Below are 21,125 nucleotides of genomic sequence, written 5' to 3' on the forward strand. Positions count from 1 at the left end.
ATTTTGGAGTGAAAGTTGCTACTCTGTTGAGATTGTAGCATGCTATGTCTGTTTTATTAAGTAATCGCAATAGAAAAATTCCAGGAGCGAATTTGCAGTTTAACAAAGAACAATTTGCTTATTCATTGAACTGTTGTGTGACATAATTAAATTCTGCAGCTTGGAAACAATCAAGCATCGGAATTTCTGAGGACTTCATCAAATGATTGGTCTACATGACAATGGACTTGCAGCTGTAGCAAGTGATTCTATTCAATGCTTCTGGTCATCATTTCATAATGCCCTCGTATAACTTCTTTGCTGGTTAGCCTCTACTCAATAATAGTTCGTGATCAACTTGTAGAGTAAACCTGATTATCTTCTACTGCCAGGAACTGAGATTCCAAAGTTGTTCAAATTCAACCATCAGATTTCTGGAAATTCCATATCATTTAGGTTGGTTGCTATAGATTTTGGAAATTCAACCATCGTAATTGGCCATCTGTATAGCTTTTCATTCAACTGAAGCACATATGTGCAGAATTTTTCATGTTCACTTTTCCATCAATGGTTATAAATAAAAAACCGATTATCTAAAGTACAGGAGAAAGCTAGGAGGAACTGTGCTTATTTTCTAAATCTCTTGGGCAATAGAATAAACCAAATCTATCTGAACAAAATAAGGTTGAGGTTGAGACTGGGCTAAAGATGAAGCTTCATCTTCCTTTTGCAAACAACACATAATTATGATGTAAAAGAATATCCCTAAAGACATAGTGGCACCATTCTCTACCATTGTGTGCCTCCTTTAGTTACATATTTGGGTTCCTCTCTCTCTCTCTCTCTCTCTCTCTCTCTCTCTCTCTCTTCATTCATTAGGGAATCATGAATTTTAATGCAATTATAAATTATAAAATAAGTATTTAATTTCTTTTATTCATTTATTGTAATGTGGCTACCTGGCCTTGTTGCTGTGAAGTAATTGGTGGCGCCTAAGATATCTATCCACCTTGCAATTTGGATTTCTATTATTATGATATCTGTCTTTTATTGATCATATTTGTCTGCTTCTGGTGCATAATGTTTGCTTAGCTTAACATCAATCAAGAGCCAAGTAAGGTTACCTTCAATGTTTTGGAATGGCTCAAGACCTCTGTCGTTAACAGTGAGGCCCAATTTCTTCCTTTCTTGATTTTAAGTTTGGGTTATGTACCATATCCTTAGATATTCAATTTGGTTTTTTGTTTTTCATGTACATTTTTTTGTTGCTTTGGTGAAGGCATATTAATATTGAAATGTACTAGAATCTATGATGATTTTTTTTTTTTTTTTTTACTTATCAAAAAAAAAGAATCTATGATGATTTTTATAACATATATTTACTATGTATGCTGAATCTGTGTATTATTACTTTTTGACCGTAAAACAAAAATCTTGAGTTCAATTTGAATGAAGATTCAAGATGATATTGAGGTTTTCATAAATAAATTATAATTTTTTTTTTTTAAAAAAAGAGATGATATTAAGGTTATATATAGAAGCTGGGTGAGCTGTAAATCAACTTGAAGGAATAGACTTAAATAAGATTCTTATTATTTCCAATCTTCAGGTTTTGATATATGAATGTGGAGTGAAGGTATAGAGAATCGCTGTATTATGTCGTAAAGAAAGCTACCTTGATTTCATTTATTATTTTTTGTACTACTAGCTTCCAAGCCGTGAACTCTAAGTCTTAGACATCCCAGAATATTTCCTCCCTGCTCACTTACAGTTTTTCAACTAAGGGAGATAAATTTGTAAAATAAAATCCCACAATTTAAAACCTCCACTAAACCCACGTTCTCAGCAGTTTACAACCTCATCGTCTCTTATCCTTTTTGAAATTGAAATAGACGCACTCTCTTTTCTCTTAGCTCTTATCTTCTTGAAATTGAAACAGATGCAATCCATTATGTGAAACTTTTAAGCATCTCATGAATTTTTCAAACTCTGGGAGTTTCACAACAGAATGAGAAAATTTTCCACAAACAATGACTCAGAAGGTATTTATATTTTTTGGGTTTGGGGGGCAGGGGTGGTTTGATACCATTGTTTTTGGCTGCTTTCATTTTGTACTGGTATTATTTTAACAGTTATTAGTAGCTCATTTTTTTTTTTCCCTTTTCTGCATTAGATACAAACTTTTTTTGGGTTGAATTTGTTTGTTACAATTGCATCAGGTACTACATTCCTTTAACATTTATTAAATTATTGTTCTTTTTAAAATAAATTTATGAAAGTATCATGCAATTTAGAATCAAACGGAACACTAATGGGGGTGAGTATCGACTTACCATTGTTTTTTAGTGTTGCTACTTCAAGAGTAAGGTGAACAAGGATAGGACCTTGCTCCAAATATTTATCAAGAATGTGGGAAATAGTCAAACTTTATAACATCAACAAACTCAATTCACTACAGATTTTCAGTGCACAATAGTCAATCCAAAGGTATGTTCCTTGCAATTTTAATTCTTAATAAAGAACTTGATTACATTATGTGAAATTTAAAGATCTCACACTTCCTTATTCTTCATATTGAGCAGAGCAATCACCACTGGAAGTTTCAGCAAAAGGTGCATTCAACGAAATTTAATGAAAAATACCATGTCATCAATCAAAAGGTATGTTCTATCAAGTTTTCTTCATTCTCTTACATATTTGGTTTATGATTGGAATTTTTTTTTTAAATGCAACAGAGATACAATCGGGTTACATTTTGTCAACAATGATTCCACTTTCTGCTCTCTGCCAGATCCCAATGCCAAGAATGTAATTTTGTCATCTTTTTAGGTTTTCAAATAATGTCATTGATTTAAAATATTTATTTGGTTTTCAGTTGTATCTATAGTTGTGCTAAGGTTTTCGGTACTATCTCAAATTGGAAAGTATGGAAAATTATGACACTAAATCCAAAAATAAAAAGCCTCAGAGCATGCGTGAAGTGCATGTGATGTGGCTGCTTATTATTATTATTTTTTAACCTGAGTCAATAAGTAATTGCTTAATTTCCTTCAATGTTTGATTTCATTTAAGGTGTAGTTGCATTTTCCCTTCTAATTAAAGAATAATAAATAATGAATTGAGCCATGCAATGAGTAGTATGTAATGAGATTAATTTATATTTAGAAGAAAATGCTAAACTTTGCAGTTCTGTTGTAAATCAGATTGGCAGTAAATAGGAACTAGATTTCCTAAAGTGAAGTGGTAGAAATTGATCTTGCATTCATATATTAGGTGTCTCAGGTTCAATTCTTAGACACCAATATACCTTAGATCTATAAAGGCAGGCTGAATCAAGTAATGCATACTGTGATAAATTCTTGAAAGGTCCTATTAGTCTAAAGGATTATTTTTGTTGTTTCTTTTTTTGGTTTTAGTTTATCATGTTCAAGGGAGTTTAAAACCTCTGAGGCATCACTGTACAAGTTGTTTTGCAGATCCCCTGCTTTAGTGATGTTCTGGTGAATATTCAGGAATGGGAGGATCAGCACATACTCTACTTTGAAAATCTCTTTAACCAATTTTTCCTTCCATTTAATAGCATCTGATAGCTACAAAAATCCATACCTCTTTTCCCTTTTTGGTGCCTGGATCAACTTCAACACTTAAGAAGGAGACGTAAGGTGAAAAGTAAGCTCCTCTGCTATGGCATGAACTAAAATTTTATTATTCAGTCAATTAGGTTTAGAAATTTAATTCTATTTGTAAAAATTAATTTTTTAAATCTTTGCTTGTTTTTATGTTTGATAAACAATGCAAAATAGCTATTACAAAGGACTATATCTATGTTAAGGTCATCAAGATGTTACACTTCTACAGCTAAAAAGGTAGGTAACGTATTTGTATTTTGTTCTGGAAGGTATCTTTTGAAGTGCTTCTAGCTTTTGGAGTACTAAGAACAAGTTCACCATTTGAATTCAAATATTAAGACAATAATTTGATTCTTTTAAACCAAAAAGATATTTGGTCTGCTTGACAAGTACCAATCAATCATGTTAGCAGTTTTTTTTGATGTTCCATTATTTTGGACAAGATAGAAGAAATTCACGTAACTTATGGACCTTGTCTGACGAGTAAAAGATATTAAAACATAAGATCTGTGATATGCCTTGTAGGTGTTCTTTACCTTAATTTTCTTGGCCAAAAAAATTGAGATAGGTGTTTGTTGAGATTTTGGTTTTTCTAGTGATATTTCATTATTTTTAACCTGATAAATCCACGCTAGGTCTTACTAGAAAAGAACTGACATAATAAATTTTCAACATTAGACTACTCAAGCAGCTAATTGTTGGAAATTTGGGAGTGGTTGCCAAATGAAGATGACTTCTAGTTGAAAAGAATAGGGGTTACTAAGTTTGTTGATAAGACTAAATGCTTTGGGATCTATTCTCATAGAAGCTAAATGGATAGTGGGAATTGGGAACTCTATTCCTATCAGCCCTAACTTTTGGCCTAAAGTAAGATCCTTTGTGTTTTGGAGAACACATATTTCAAGGGTTTTTGAGTTTGTTGATTAAGTAGCATCACAATGGAACAGTGCATTGGTGACGTTATTATTTGCACCTCATGTAACCAAATCTATTGTTAAGAAGCCTCCTAGGTTGGGAGTTGCAAATAAATTGATTTGGTCCCATGTATCTGTCATGTCTCTTTAGAGTCATGTAAGTCTATTGGCTTCTCCAAAGTGAATGCTTAGACGGAAGAAGTAGAACTCAGACATAGTTCTCAGACGTCAGTTGCCCTGTGAGAGCTAAAACTTCCTTTCAAAGTCCTTACTTTTCTATTAAAACTACAAATGACTGTCTTCCACCGAGAAGGGAATTTGCTAAGAGGAATTTAATCAATGATGCTTCTTACCCTTTCTGTGCTACAATAGAGGAGTCCTTGGACTACCTACTTATTACCGAATTGCATAGTCAATTCAGAATTGGGTTGCTATTTGGTTGGATATAGTGTACAAGGCACAAGACATGTGTCATCAGTTCACTTTCTTCTTTTCCAACACTTGTTGGCCTATTGGATCCATAAAAAACAAAGTGCCTGCATGAAGCTATAAGTGTTGATGTTAGTGAAGTCCTGAGTCCCATTGTTACCTGTTTGCAATTTGTAGGGATGCAAGAAACACATGACGACAGGGATCCTATTAAATTTCAAAAAATTTAGTTCTGTTTGTAATAATTGACAAGCACTAATTGAAGGGAGTAAAAGCAATTGAAATCAATTGAGGAGTGCTGCACTTCTTTGTAGGGATTAAATTGGGAGACCCGTTTTGAATTGTTTTTACCAATAATGTGCTCTACAATGCTACAGTTGTTTGTTTGGTTATTAGTGAAGCACTACTTTTATGAATGTAAGGTGAAGGGTGTGGTTATGGGTTTAAGATTATGGGTACAAGTGTAATTACCATGTCCTTTTTATTTTTTTCTTTTTAAAGAGTAAAATGGAGGATGAAGTTGTGTGTTATAAGACCAACCAAGTGCACGTGTAAATTACTAATAAAGAAAATTATCTGCAGATGTATTAGTCAAATTTTCACCATATATATATATTGGTAGTGAACCTATCACTAATGGAAATGCATCTAACGCTGACACTTTAATGGTGCATCAAATGCTGACACTTTAATTTTGGTTTTTCTACTGCCTATTAAAGTGTAAAGTTGTGTTGGTAATTAGTACCAAGATATATCATATTTTTAGTGTAAGATATAAATTTTGTCATTGCTATCCTTCTTCTTTATCCTCACTATTCTTATTTAGGACTAGCAGCTATTAATCACTATACCAAGTTTTTAATCTATGTCTTTGTCTCCTAGCTTTTTCCCACAACAAAAAATTTCTTGGCAGTATAGCACATGAATAGATGTTGAAGGTGTGAATCACTCTCTTTCTCTCTTTCATAATATGTCTTTATGATGATGTGAAACTTGTAGAGAATTTGGTAAATATAATTATTGTTGGATGCTTCAAATGGTTGTGTATTGAGGTGTGTATGCTGACAATAATCAAATCCATAAGATATTTAATAATTAGAAACTCATGATTGGGGCATTTTCTTGAGTTGATATTTTTGGGGGAAAAAATGTCATTTTCTGTAGATTATTCTAGTGCATTGGTCAAATGGGTTGCATTTGTCCGCATGGTTCAATTTTTTGTCATTAAAGTGCAGTTTTTTTTTTTTTTTTAAAAAAAACATTAATGTCGAAGTAACCTTTGCCACACTTTATTGCAAACTTATATCTTTTAACTTGTATAAATATATATTTGATAAAGTAGATGGAGGTCAAGATAGTGGAATCAACACCTAGCAGATGCTTGTGTAACTTACTGATCAAAAAATAAATATTTAAAAGATGCAATATTTTCTTTGTATTATGAGCAAGCATCAACTCTCTGAATTTATTAATGCAACACTGGGATTTTGATTATTATTATTATTATTATTTCTTTTGAATAAATGAACATAACTTTAATTAATGAAGGTACAAGCAATCTACATAAAGAAACAGTCTAACAACCTGGACCAAACTAGAAGCCACTTAGGACGACCTAACACTATCAAACACAGAGGAGGGGCCATGCCTCAAGCTACACAAACATATAACTGGAGTAGTATTCTCGATGCTTTTATGCAAAAACAACATTTATATATCTGGCCTTATGCCTAAAAGCTTGGGATTTCGTTTATTTACTGTGAGGCTCTGGAAAAAGTCTTACAAGTCAAGCTAATGTGGCAAGTGGCAATTGTGATACGATAGTGTTGAGATGGACGTGGAAAACAGTGATCCAAGTATTAACAAATGTATACCTTGTCCTTTAGGGGATTTAATGTGAAAAAATCTCTCCTTCATCTATTGAGAAAACCCTTAGTTATCTTCATCAAAGATTATTTAGTTGGAATGCTTTTCAACCAAGTCATTTGAAGATGTGTTAAAAACTATTTGCTTTCCAGTGATTGAGAAAATAATATTTTCTTGAATAATCTTGTTCTAATCAAAATTTTGGGGGCAAATTGGCAAGGGATGGGGCTGTAGTTTAAAGCTCAATTAATCCCCAAATGAGTGTTTGTTTGCTCATCACTTGTTAAATGTCTGGTTTAGTGTTATGACATAGGACAAAACCAAAACTTGATACCACGAAATTGCAAAATGGAAACAATAAAGATCACCTAGGAGTCAGCGCCTAGTATTGTTTGGAGTCGACACCAAGCGAGATAGAAGACCTAGGAGTTAGCATCTAGCATTGGTGGGAGTCAACACTAGACCATTGAAAAATTCCCAAGAGAAATTGTTATTAATCAAGAAAATTGTAAATTGTCTCCAAAGGCGTAAAATATAGATTACTATGACCAAAAAAAAAAAAAATTCTATTAGACTTATGAAACCTGATTCTAGTTGATTTGGGAAATCCCGATGATTGATTCATAAAAATAACCTTGACTCTAGGAAATTAATAAAATAACCCAATTAACTTCTAAGGCTTAAAATAAAACACAATTGACTTCCAAAAATAAATATTTCTTTGCGCTTTATGCACTATGATCTTTCATCTTTACCTCAGATTTGGTGCAAATTATTGTTACCAGAACCTATGCATTTATGACTGCTTTGATAGCCAATGAAAAGTAAATTCATTCACTTGGAATTAGCATTTGACTTTGCAATAGAATTTGTAACCAGCACATGGTTTATAATTTGGATTTCTGCTTATTGGTTTTTTCATTGCATCTGAACAGCTTGCAACTTTTTCTTATAGCTTGTTTATATGGTGGACAATGTAACTGATCCTTGTAAATGACCAAATTTAACATCATTTTTTCATATAATCATATGCTAAATTGTCTTTTCAAGTGCTATTACTATGGGTCATTTATCGCTTTTGATCCTTTGTGCATTAACTATTATTTTGAGGGAATATCGTATGTGTAAATTTGATTTTAATGTTTGAATCTTTCAGGTACCAAGAGAGAGTGCAATTAAAGGAGCCGATTGTAGCAGTTCAAAGAGTTTCTTTGCTGATTATTAGATGGATGGTGGTGTAGGTCTTTTAGCGGTTCAAAGAATTTCTTTGTTGATTAGTTTCATCACAACTTTTCACTTTAGATTTCTTTGGTAATCCTATCCATGACCTTCATTTGGCATCCTGATGACAGAGTATTGTTTACCATGCCTTTTACATGGTGGTGTTGGTTGATATTTTTTGAGAGGATTATGATGTATTTATTTTTGGTGGATCATGTTTCTTTCCTTCATTTAAGTTTTTCTTTGTAATGTGTTATGTCTCTCTTTCTGTATTCAATCTTTATTTTCCCTAGGAGGACTTGGTGAGGATCATAAGGCATTTAATTTTGGTGTATCATGTTTTTACTTATAATTTCTTCTTTTCAGTTTTTGGACTTCTCCCTCCCATTTGTTTGAAACAAAGTAAGTTGAAGGCTTTTTGCTCAAGCTGGGAGAAAATTTAACGAGATAATTCCTGATTATGCAAAATTTGCATTGTTTATTCTTTAAGTTGAAGAGTAAAGCAGATATCATCTTTATCCCATAATATCCTGTCCTTTTAAATGGTTGTTGTTGATGACTTAGTTGGATTTTTATCATTATCATTATGATTGATGGATAAACATATCAAATAGAAGAGAATGAGTGATTAAACCAATCACAAGGGGTACTTTTACAGCTTCATACTGCCATTCATAGGCAAAAAAATTTATTCCCATGTCTAAATATAGCTAACCCTGATATGGATTGCGATGCCTTTCTTCCATGTAGATTTTGAATTTCTATCCAAAACAAAGATAAGGGAATCTTGATGTTCAATGTTTAGTGCCAATACTGGCCGATTGACCCTCTTTATCATATGTTCCTCTACAGGAGAAGGCTATACGTGATTAGGGCACCAGTCAAATTTACCATCAAAATATACAGTTGCTAGTAGGCTATTGGCAGTGTTGCCCCTAAGGCCTCTGTCTTTTGCTGATTACTGGGTTTTACGTATTCGTTGATTTTCTCCACATAGCTTAGCAGTGCCTTGTGGTGGGTAGTAAAAAAATTTGAAATGGCAGTGACTTGTGGGATGGCGGTTGTGTTTGATGTTTTTAGCTTAGGGGTAGAGATGCCAATTGGGGCTTCAAAGTGGACATATGGATTTTGGGTGTGCTATGAATGGGACAGAGGGTATACACCGATTTGATAAAGTGAGTGGTGGCATGCACTCACTTCGCTATACTTCATCATCATGTGCTAATTGAAGTCATTGGTTTTGTATGGGGTGCAATGAAAGGCATTGGTTTTCCATTACCTACATTATCTTCATGTGCTAATATAAGTCATAGGAAAAAGTTCCCTCTTTTTCTTGATATATAAATTGGAATAACTATCAAAATTTTGTGATATTCTGGCTCCAACTTTAGTTTAAATTTAATTGTTGGGATAAGCGCAAGAAGGAATTAGAGCTCCGGGGCAAAACGTAAAGTACTTTGGTGGGAATAGGTACTTCTAGATTTGGCAAGAAAGCTAATGTGTTTTATGATATACTGTTCATGATTTTTCTGGTACACTATGACACTAGATTTTGGGTTGTAGTCTTCTACAAGCCAAAAGATTATATATATTTCTTTAATCATTGTATTAAAAATTTTAATTTCTTACTAAATGGTTCATGCCTTGCATTTATAGTACAAATGTGGGCAACAAAGAAACACTTGTTTAAGAAATTTAGGACCCGTTTGGTACATGTGTTTAAACACATGTTTTCAATTTTTAAACAACATTACACATTTTTACACACTTTTTCATCCACACGTATTTCTAAAAAATACAAACAACGTTACCAAATGGCCCCTTAGGTTTGTTTTCATATATGTGTTAAAAGCAAATTGATTGATCTTGAATGTATGATTTGTTAAGCATCACCAGGGTGAGATCAGAGAAAGCTGTATTAAGTGGTTACTTGGTCAGTACAAAAAAAAAAAAAAAAAAAAATTAGTGGTATTGATTTATTTGGTTGATGAGTGTTAGAAAATGGTGAATGCTAGGAAAAAAGTGCATTGTGAAATATGCTGAAAAGATTTGGTGTCCTATGACTCAGACAAAAACTTTTGCGCAACATTTGTTTGAACCAGCTCAATAGTCAGTAGGTTACTATCAAAAAAAAAAAAAAAGTCCGTAAGTTTCATAGTCTTGGTAATTGGGATAAGGCTTTGTCTAGGTTTTGGTGTCTCCGTGCCTGTGTGTTGGTTTTTTTTTTTAATGATATCGGTTTATCTTGTTAAATTTTTCTTGAGAAGTAATTGTCTTATCAATGTGTGATGCCATTTAAGGTTACCAGTCGCATATCCGTGTGTTGCATGTGATAATTTTTTTTAGGATGGTCTCATTAAATATTTTATTAATTATATAATTTTAGTTATTAACTATTGGTTTTTAATTAGTTTTTAAGTTAACAAAAACCTTAAATATACCTTTTTTTACCGTTGTACACACACACAGAGTGAATCTTTACACATAAAACTCTATATATCCACTTTTTTGGATACGTAAAATTATAGACTACTACTCCATAATGATAGTGGCAAATTAATTTTTTATATATTTTTTAGTGATCTCATTTGTAATGCTTCTTATCATTATCATATATTTACTAACTGATGATTTGCATAACAAAGGCAATAAATGAGAGGTAACATTATTCATTAGATTTTCAAAAGTAATAGTGTTTGAAAAATATATATTAAATAAGGTTAAATGAAATGTCAAAAAATGGATTTTTAAATTTTTTAACTTTATTTCTTATGTAATTTCTACTACTATCAGATAACATCTCTTTTTTAGTTATAATTAATATAATTTCCATTGTTAGAGTATGATTAGTTTTAAATTTAAATTTAGTACGATGATTGTATTTAATGGTTGATTGTTAGTTTAATTTTTTAAGTGAATTTAACGGTTTATGTTACTATACTACAAAATTTTTAATGTTCTCCACACGGTAATCTCTATTTTATTTTTTACTTCTCCGTGCAACCTCTTTGTTTTCCAATCAATGATTACCAATTGAAGTTTGGTTTTTTTTTTTTTTCCCTTTTTCTACTCTTTATTACTTTGTATTGGTTTTTTCTATACCATCTCTCTCTCTCTCTCTCTCTATTGGCAACCTATCGTTTTCCAAAATTTGATGATGATTTTATGACACTAAGTATGCATTATTAGTTTTTTTTCTTTTTTTAATTTAGTGTTTCTAACTTGATTTTTTTTGTATTTCATTCCTCCTATGATGCATTGGGTGTGAGAATGAGTGTTTCCTTAGCATTACTCCACTTAATGTGGACAATTTTATTTATTTATTTTAGGCAAAATATTATATTTTAAAATTTTTAAAATAAAAAAGGAGTGGAAATATAAATAATTTAATGATATATATGGGGGATGTGGCTGAATTTAAATGTTAAATAAAACGATATGAGAAACAAATAAAAATAAAATACATAACAATAAACACTAACTTATCCAAATAATTCTATGTAATATAATGATAGTATATTCTTATATACTATTTTTAATTATTTATAATGCAATATGATAATATTTAACAATTAAAGGCATAAAAAAAATAAAAATAAAAACTTTAAACACAAAACTAAATCCCATAAACCAAAATAGAGTTCTATAGAATACAAAACTTTATCAAGCTAAAATAGATATGCAATAAAAATAAAAATAAAAATCTACCAAAAAATTGAGGGAGAAAGAGTGGGAAATAACCACTTTTTTTGTAAGTGAAAATTATGTAAAAAATGGAAGAGACAATGAAAAATTTATACTAAGAGGATGATAATAAAAAGAAACAAAATAAAGGAAGATAAAAGGAACAAAGAAGAGTGATATCAAGGTAGAATGTTTGGAGTGATAAAAAGGTAAAGAGAATGAGAAAGGTTGGAGAAAATGTAAATGTTAAAAAAATGAGTACAATTTGATGAGCACAATTTTCTTTTATTTGAATTTAAGTAAAATATTACATTTTTTTTATTTTTTAAAACAAAAAGAGAGAGAGAGAACATATAAATAATTTAATGATAAGGAGGATGTGATTGAATTTCAATATTGAGTAAAACAGAAGAGAAAAAAAATAAAAATTATAAGATATAAAAATAAATACTAAATTATCCAAATTATGCTATGTAATGGAATACTATTTTATTTTTATCTACTATCTTTAATTTTTTATAATGTAATCATATAAAATTTAACAATCAAAGAGCAAAATAATAATAATAATAACTTAAAACACAAAACTAAATCAGATCAACCTAATTTAGAGTTCTTAAAAACACAAAAATTTATCAACCTAAAGTAGAGATGCAATAAAAAATAAAAATCCACCAAAACATTGAGAGAGAGAGAGAGAGAGAGAGAGAGAGAGAGAGAGAGAGAGAGAGAACCTTTTTATGAGAGAAAACTATGCAAAAAATGTAAAAGCGTGACAAATAAAGCAAGATGAAAGGAAAGATGAATAGCAATATTAAAGTAGAGGGTAGTGGGAAGATGAAAAGGTAAGGGAAGATGAGATGTTGAAGAAAGAGTAAGTATTTAAAAAAATAAGTGAATGTAAAAAAAAAAATTATAATTTTAAGGACTTGATTTGGTTCCCAAGCCTTTAGGGAAAAATATTTAGGCTCAAAGAGCCCAATACAATAAATTTATAGAGAGTGGGCTGGAAAACCAGGCTCTACTGAATCTGAAAATATAAATAATTTAATGATAAGGAGGATGTGGTTGAATTTCAATATTGAGTAAAATAGAAGAGAAAAAAATAAAAATTATAAGATATAAAAATAAATACTAAATTATCCAAATTATGCTATGTAATGGAATACTATTTTATTTTTATTTACTATCTTTAATTTTTTATAATGTAATCGGATAAAATTTAACAATCAAAGAGCAAAATAATAATAATGATAACTTAAAACTCAAAACTAAATCATATCAACCTAATTTAGAGTTCTTAAAAACACAAAAATTTATCAACCTAAAGTAGAGATGCAATAAAAAATAAAAATCCACCAAAACATTGAGAGAGAGAGAGAGAGAGAGAGAGAGAGAGAGAGAGAGAGAGAGAGAGAGAGAGAACCTTTTTGTGAGAGAAAACTATGCAAAGAATGTAAAAGAGTGACAAATAAAGCAAGATGAAAGGAAAGATGAATAGCAATATTAAATTAGAGGGTAGTGGGGAGATGAAAAGGTAAGAGAAGAAGAGATGTTGAAGAAAGAGTAAGTATTTAAAAAATAAGTGAATGTAAAAAAAAATTATAATTTTAAGGACTTGATTTGGTTCCCAAGCCTTTAGGGAAAAAGATTTAGGCTCAAAGAGCCCAATATAATAAATTTATAGAAAGTGGGTTGGAAAACCATGCTCTAATGAATCTGATAATAATTATAGTGAGCCCAAATGAAAAGAAAACAGGAGTAAAGTGGTTTTGCTCAAGTAAATTGTTCTCGGCACAGTCCGAGAAGACTAGATCTTATATATGTTTCTTTTAAATTTGGTTACAAGTCCAGTTCTTAATGCTACAGTGGTTTTTCTCTCCTTAATTTCAAATACCCCAACTGTAAGGGGATTCCCTTCTCATTATATACCCCTCTTTTCTTCATCTTCACAGTCCACATGTAGGTCAAGCTATTGACTTTGATCTTTGTCCCATCAGCACTTTTTTGAAGTCTTTAGGAGTAGTTGTAAGGCTGCTTGCTACTGTTCAGGTATCACCTCCACATTAATACGGCTAAAGGATTAGTTGCAGAACATTCAATGCGGTGGTAGTAACTTTCCTTTAGATATTTCTTAAGTTCCTTTTGTTCTATGCTTCCCTGATGTTTATCCTTATCAATAGAACCCTTCGAAATGTTGCCCTTAAGGGTAGACCAATCCCTCAGACCTTTGCCTTGCTTAGCCGAGGAGGCACTCCTCCTCGGACTACCTTTCCAACAAAAGATTGTCCATGACGCTCTAATTCACACTTCTTCCCTATTATCTTCTAGTCCTCGGACTAATAGACGCCCTTTATATATGCTTATGGGCCCTTTATCCCTACAATAATAAAAAAGGAAATAAAAAAGAAATATATATAGATGTTAAAACAGACAAATATGAATATGTAAAGTCAATAATCTATTTATATTTATATATATATATATATTTTTGTAAAAAAAAAGGAATAAATAATAATTATGTGGCGAATGACGTGGTGATGAGGTGCGCAACAAGAGCTTGGTAGCTAAGAATGCCACGCTTCAGCTTTTAGTAATATATAGATATAGATTGGTGTGTTTCTTAGTTCGATGGATATGTTTGGATCGCCTAGTAATGAACCAATTATAAAAAGAAAGAGAAAAACTGGACCTTTTTGATGGTGTCAACCTTTCCACTCTTCAACTTGAAGTATTTATTTTTCAGATTTTTGTATGAGTAGATTCTTGTGGTTGGCTGCATCCAGTTTTCTCCTTTTCTAAAATTTATAGACTAGCTGAATATATGTATGTATTCTTTGGGTGAGATTTTGTATACGTCATTTCTACTTTAGGACTGGCATTTATTCTAACAAAATGTGTTCTTTATTAAAAAGAAGAAGAAGAAGATAAGTAATTATCTTATTCTTCTCAATGCACATTATTTTCCAAAATTTTCAGGTTCTATATCATAGATGAAAAGGTGCCTTTGTGCTTGGTCAAGAAATTGAGTTTTTGATAAATACTATTGACACAGTTTTTTTTTTTACATATTTAAATAAATAATTCTTTTTTTAGAGTGTTTCAATTTATGACATCCACTCCTGATGATAACTCTTTATCATCAGACTAAAACACCAATCAGTTTTTGGTGTAGACGAGGATTGAACCTCAGATCTATTATACAACCATCAGAAACTTTACCAATTGAGTTAATTGAAACCCATAAATAACACAAAAAACCAAAGCACACAAACAATGTGCTAATTAAGGGCAAAAAAAAAGAAAAAAAGAAAAAAACCAGAAGTGCTTGAAAAAAAGGGGCGTGTACAACGATGGTAGCGAGATAGAGAAAGAGGGGGAGACAGAGAGTGATTTGCTAATTCAAATATGGGGAAAGTGGGAACTAAATTTAGCACAAAGTTTAGAACTATGTATTTAGCACATCTTTTTATCGAGTTGTATTTTTTAGGACTTTATGTGATGATTTCTTGTCATTGCAATAGAACCATTTTATAGTGTCGGATGAAACAATTTGCCGTTGAACCCACATATTGTGGTAGGTTGAAGTTCTTGGAGGTTTTAGAGCTTGATTTTGGAAGAGCTCCGAGGCTTCTAAATGTGTGTGAATATCTCTCCACAAGAGAGAGGAGGGTCTCTATTTGTTGGAGTATTGGGAAGATGTGATGACACGTGATTGACTATCATTAAAGGGCTTTGCCTCTCCTTCTTCTTCCTCACACTCTTAACAGTTTCAGAAAGAGGGTTCAAATTGTGCATGGTTGGGTGGTTGCCCCTCTCTGAACCCAATGATTTCACCAACTTGGCTCTTCAAATCAACTACCCATGACCCTTCTCTTCCAAACCAAAACCCACAAAAAAAAAGGGCTATCATTAATGACATGTGTCATAATTTAAATGAAGGGACTTTATGTCTTATTCTCTAAGGGACACATGACATTATTTGATTAGTCATAGTGTTTTAATTTAAAATAACACATGGCAGCTTTTAATTATAATGCTTATGTCATTTAAATTAACACGTGCTAACATTTGATTGGTTCTTAGGTTTTCTATATAATCTTTATTCTTTGAGACTTAGAATATTGCCATTGGCTTTTGAATAATGACAGTGGAACCCACTAAGTAGCACGTGGTATCTTGTAATTAGCCGTTTTAAATGTATTACATGAATTTAGTGGTTTTACATGGCAATTTGAGGTTGGTATAAAATTTCACTCTCTACACCTATATTTTCAAAAATAATAAATTAAACATTTAAACTATAAGGTTTTTAAAAAGTGATAAATTAAATTTGAGATTTCAAAAGCTCAACAAGTCTCGAGTTGAATTTCTCATTTGCACGTATAAGTAATTGGATTTAATTTTATAGGTTTTTTTTTTTAATTTAAGTATATTAGATTTTTGCACTTGTTATTTCTGCTTCACTATGTGATTTTGTTAGTAAATTTAGCTTCATTGTGTTATTTCAACATATCTAAACTGGATGTTTGCTCTTTGTTTCAATTTTTATTTATTCATATTTATATTTTGAGTTTTATTTGGTAGTCATGTTTGAAAAATTGGAATGATGATATAGAGTATTTTATTTGTTACCTAACATTCAATTATTGGGTTTTAATGTTCTTGACCTATAACCTTATGGAAGCTTTGATGACAAATATACCTTTTGCATCTTGTTCTTCTTTATTTATTTATTTTGCTTAAAATGGTGTTTGATCACTAAAACTAAGTAAACAAAACATCGTAGCTAAACACATAAAATGTATGATGATAAAAAAGCAATATGAATAACAAAGTCCTCATTATGGATGGTTGCAGGTATTTGATAAAAAAAACTTCAATTGCAGCATATGACAACATTTATTGTGAAAATTAAATATTGTGACAATGTTTTAGTAAAATTCAATTACTGATTGTTGGAAGATGATATTTGTAAACTCAGTTTTGTGTAATCAAAATTCTTATATGAATGAGATTCTAATTTTATGAAAAACATTTTTTGGTACATGGTTTCATATTTCTACAAATAAAAAGCACTATCTTAATTTTCTCACTCGGGCAGCACATGCATGTACCACCCAAACTAGTCTTTTAAAAAGTTTCTTAAAATAAGTAATAATTAGACCATATAAATAAGAGTTTTACAAATGTATGCTTTTAGGACATACATTAGTTAACTATTTTAGAAAACTTTTTATTGAAAAATGAAAAAGTGACTAACTTTTTTTACACCATTTCAATTTCTCATAATTTTTTTTTTATAAAATGGACGATTAATGTGTGCCCTAATGGGCATACATTAACCTGACTGTAAAAATAAAAGGAAAATTGTTCTTTACTATGTAGTTGCAGCAAGGCAAATTTCTGTGATTGATGGAAGAAAAAAGATGTACATTGCATTGCGTGTTGTAGAAAAGTAAGAAAATTATTATGAGTCTCGTTAATGTATGCTCTTGGAGCATACATTAATCATCTATTTTAAGAAAGTTTTTATAGAGAATTGAGAAAGACATTAAAACAATTAATCATTTTTTCATAAAAAATTTTCAAAAAATGAATTATTAATGTATCCTGTAGGACATACAATAGTAAAACTTATTTATTATTTCTATCACCCTATCTAACCTCACAATTTTTATTTTTCAGTTTACTTTCGCTTTTAACTTTTCTTGACTTTTTTTTCTTAAACCTTTTTTAATCAATGGTTAAGATAGAAAGTTGTTTCTTGCAACCATCAATATCAACCACTCTTTTGTTTCTTGAAAACTAGAATATTGCACTTGATATAATTGGTATGGGTGGTCGAGATTTATAGTTGCAGCAAAAAGCAACTTTAAATCTCAATCATTAAATATAAAATATGAATAAAAAATAAATAAAAGTTAAAAAGTTAAAAAAAAATTGTGAAGGATTGGAGTGAATTGTACGATGCAATTGAATTATCCCAATACAAGAAGTGAATGTACCAAGAAACTGTACCTAAATTTTGCCTAAGAAAATAAGATAATTTGGGAAGGGTGTTTGGAAATTACATAATCGTTTCGGTTTTAATACAAAGTTAAATTAAACAGCAAAATCAGTTAAATTTATATCAATTTTAAATAAAATAAAATAAAAATTTGTTTTAGTTAGTATGTAAGTGAACTTCTCAAAAAAAAAAAAAAAATCCTATTCTGGTGGAAATATGCCTATGAAAACATTTATAATATATGTGTGTGTGGAGAGAAATGTATATTTGAAATACCAAATTTAAAGCTGTTTTTTTTTTAAAGGGAAATGCATTACAAAATGCTACAGCTCACTTGACACTTCTTAATATTTCTAACGGGAATGTCAATGGGTTAAATCCCTCTACCCTATTATTGTAACTATCATATAATTAAAAAAGTTTTTTTATTTTATTTTAACAAAACATATATCAAACTAGAAATAGTTTTTTTTTCCTCTCTTGTAAATAAGTGGGTGTGAAGAGATTTGAACCAAAGTTCTCCTCACAAAAAACCATATGGTTGGTGGCAACTCATATGATTGGTGGCAACTCGTAGATAAAATGGAGAAATAATAAATAGACTCATTAATGCGCACACATCACTTAAGCGTCCACACAATTCACACACGCCACAACTTGTCTCACCAAGAAACCATCAAGACATAAAGTGGTTTGGGCTGTTGGCCATCTAAATCTGGCAGAAGATGCTCATGTGGAGAAAAGATCACATGAATTCGACAGTTGAATCTTGCGGTCAAGGAAATCAAAGTTTCCAAAGGCTTATATGTGCTATTGAATTGGAAGATCATTGGAAAACATTCACCTTGGTGAAAGAATCATTGAGATTTTACGGTCATGGAACCCAAAGTTCTTTTTAAGGGCAGGGACAATGACTCGTGTCTAGAAGTGTGCTAGGATTTTTTGTTCGAGGGGCCAAATTGAAATACCAATATTTATATATATATATATATATATATATATATATATATATAAACTTTAATATTAAAGTAAGTGTTAATTCATAATTAATTGTATCCAAAATGAAAAACTTTGATGTATATATATTTACAAAATAATTCTTAGGAGAACTTATAATTTTTTAAACTATACTGACAAAAGTTGTTTAATTTGAACATTTAATACTAGACTTGTACAAAAATATCATAAAAATGAACTCTTTTTTTTTTTTGAGGAAATAAAAAGAACTTCTTATGCCCTACAAAATTTATACTCAATGATAATCTTTTTTAGAATAAATTTATACTCAGTAAACTTTTTAAAAATTTCAATTTCAATAAGAATTACAAAATTGTCTACCAAAGTGAATAAAAAAATCAATTTAATAGTCCCTAAGACATGAATGATACAAAACTTTAATAGATACAGCTGCAAAATTCACATTAAAAAATGAAATTTAGAAAAAAAAAAAAAAAAAACACATTGTTTCTATAATTAAGTGGCCAATTGTGAAATTCCTTCATTATTTTAAGAGCACCATTGGACTAAATCAAATATTTGGAGGGGCTATCTACTATTTTGTTGGCTACATTTTTAAAGTTTTTGATAATTATAAATACAATAAAAGAAATTTTAAAAATTTTATTGTGTCCATCTTAAGTTAGTCTCAGATTCAATATCTCACTATTGGATTAGAAGAATGTGGTGAAATGTCAATGTTGGTAAAGGATGGTGTCAATTAGATAGTCGGATTGTGACAACAAAGCGGTCAGAGTGTGCAAATGTTGGTCAAACATTGATCTAACTCAATCAAACTTTAGATCTGGTTTCTTGATCACAGTATTTGACTAGATTTGGCTGAGTTGAAAAGTTGGAGAAGAATTGGGGGGGGGGGGGGGGGGGGGGGTTGATTTGTGTTTCAAGTGAAATTAGGGTTTTCCCTATTTTTCTTGATTCATGTTTCAGATGGGCAAAACAAGATAGCAAGAAAATCCATGAAACACAAAGTCCTCTTTATTAAGACCACCTCTTCGCCACTGTGAATCACAGCTTCAGTTACTTATTAATTTCATTATAACTCTTTTTAAAATTCTTATGGGCAAGATACATAATTACTTTAAAAAAACCAAGTCCATCTAACTTAAAATATCATGTTCGATTAGACGTTAAAATTGTTAATATCTCTACCACTGCGAACCTTGGCACGGTAGTCACTCCACAAGTACAAAACTATAAATGCTTGTGGGGTGTGGGATAAGGACCGATGTTCAAGTCTCCAGAAAGAAGTTTCACACACATATACACTTAGATTAAGCTAGAGTAAAAATTCTATCTTGTATAAAAAAAAATTGTTAATATCTCTCAAATTAGGGGTAATTCTACGGTACTCCTTTTTTTTTTTTGGGTATTAGTTAGCAACCTACTATTCCAAGTTACCAAAACATCACATTTGACGGTTCTATTCTCATATTGTGCAATTCTAACATTATATATGACAGTTCTTTTATCACATTTGGCAGTTCTCTTTTTTTTTTTCTCACATTTAACGGTTTCATTCTCATATTGTGTAGTTCTAAATCGCATATAATAGTTATTTTGTCACATTTGATGGTTCCCTTGTTGTTTTTCTCACATTTTACGGTTTCATCCTCATATTGTACAGTTCCAACATCACATGTAATAGTTCTTTTGTCACATTTGACAGTTTCATTATTTTTTCTCACATTTGACAGTTTTATCCTCACATTGTACAGTTCCAACATCATGTGTGACAGTTCTTTTGTCACATTTGGCGGTTCCCTTATTTTTTTCATCACATCGTACGGTTCCATCCTCACATTGCCAACCAATGTCATCATTCAAAAACTTTAAAATTGTTTCATTTATTTATTTTTGAGAAAATTAAAACTTTAAAATTGTTTCTTTGATATTATATACTACGATTTGTGGTTCATTCATCCTTATACATTTACTTGATATTTATTGTTCTCTTAGGAGCATATATGACTTTTGTGAGAAAAAATCAGTTGTTAACATAAAAACATATTTTAAATGTTTTGATCCTAGCCAAACAAAATTATTGAAAGTGTAAATCACATAATTTTAGATTGCTTATATACTGCAAAATCCAAAATTATTAGAAAATACTTAGATTGCTTATACACTGTTCATGATTTTTTTGGTACACTATGACACTTAGATTGCTTATATGCATTATTGTCTTTTCAATAAGCCTCTGTTGTTGCCTTCATCATTGTCATCACCCTTGTCGAGAGAGTGAGATCAAGAGATAGAGATAGAGGTTTGGAGAGATTTGATGGGGACTGTGGAATAGCTTAGAGAGAGGAGAAGAGATTTTTTTTTTTATAAGTGGAGAAGAGAAATTGGTTTTGTTTGGTTTTAGTTAGGAATTGT

At 30.8% G+C, this 21,125-nt stretch overlaps 1 protein-coding gene across 33 annotated transcripts in view; it reads left to right on the forward strand.

Moving 5' to 3' along the window:
• Positions 1-21,125, forward strand: part of LOC142624584 (TMV resistance protein N-like) — a 146,100-nt gene that overhangs the window by 10,247 nt on the left and 114,728 nt on the right. For 3 of the 33 annotated variants that reach the window (XM_075798196.1, XM_075798204.1, XM_075798228.1), the window contains exons 7-15: positions 160-776; positions 1,072-1,144; positions 2,326-2,466; positions 2,562-2,639; positions 2,715-2,787; positions 3,456-3,648; positions 3,783-3,845; positions 5,834-5,889; positions 7,974-8,527. The gene's annotated coding sequence lies outside the window, so the exon portion shown is untranslated. Of the gene's footprint in view, positions 1-159; positions 777-1,071; positions 1,145-1,918; positions 2,022-2,152; positions 2,199-2,325; positions 2,467-2,561; positions 2,640-2,714; positions 2,788-3,395; positions 3,649-3,782; positions 3,846-5,833; positions 5,890-7,973; positions 8,528-21,125 lie in introns of those variants that run through there. The other 30 variants (XM_075798226.1, XM_075798227.1, XM_075798199.1 and 27 more) reach the window with 29 other exon arrangements.

This window comes from Castanea sativa, chromosome 2, assembly GCF_040712315.1.
Source record: "Castanea sativa cultivar Marrone di Chiusa Pesio chromosome 2, ASM4071231v1".
NCBI classification, from domain to species: domain Eukaryota; kingdom Viridiplantae; phylum Streptophyta; class Magnoliopsida; order Fagales; family Fagaceae; genus Castanea; species Castanea sativa.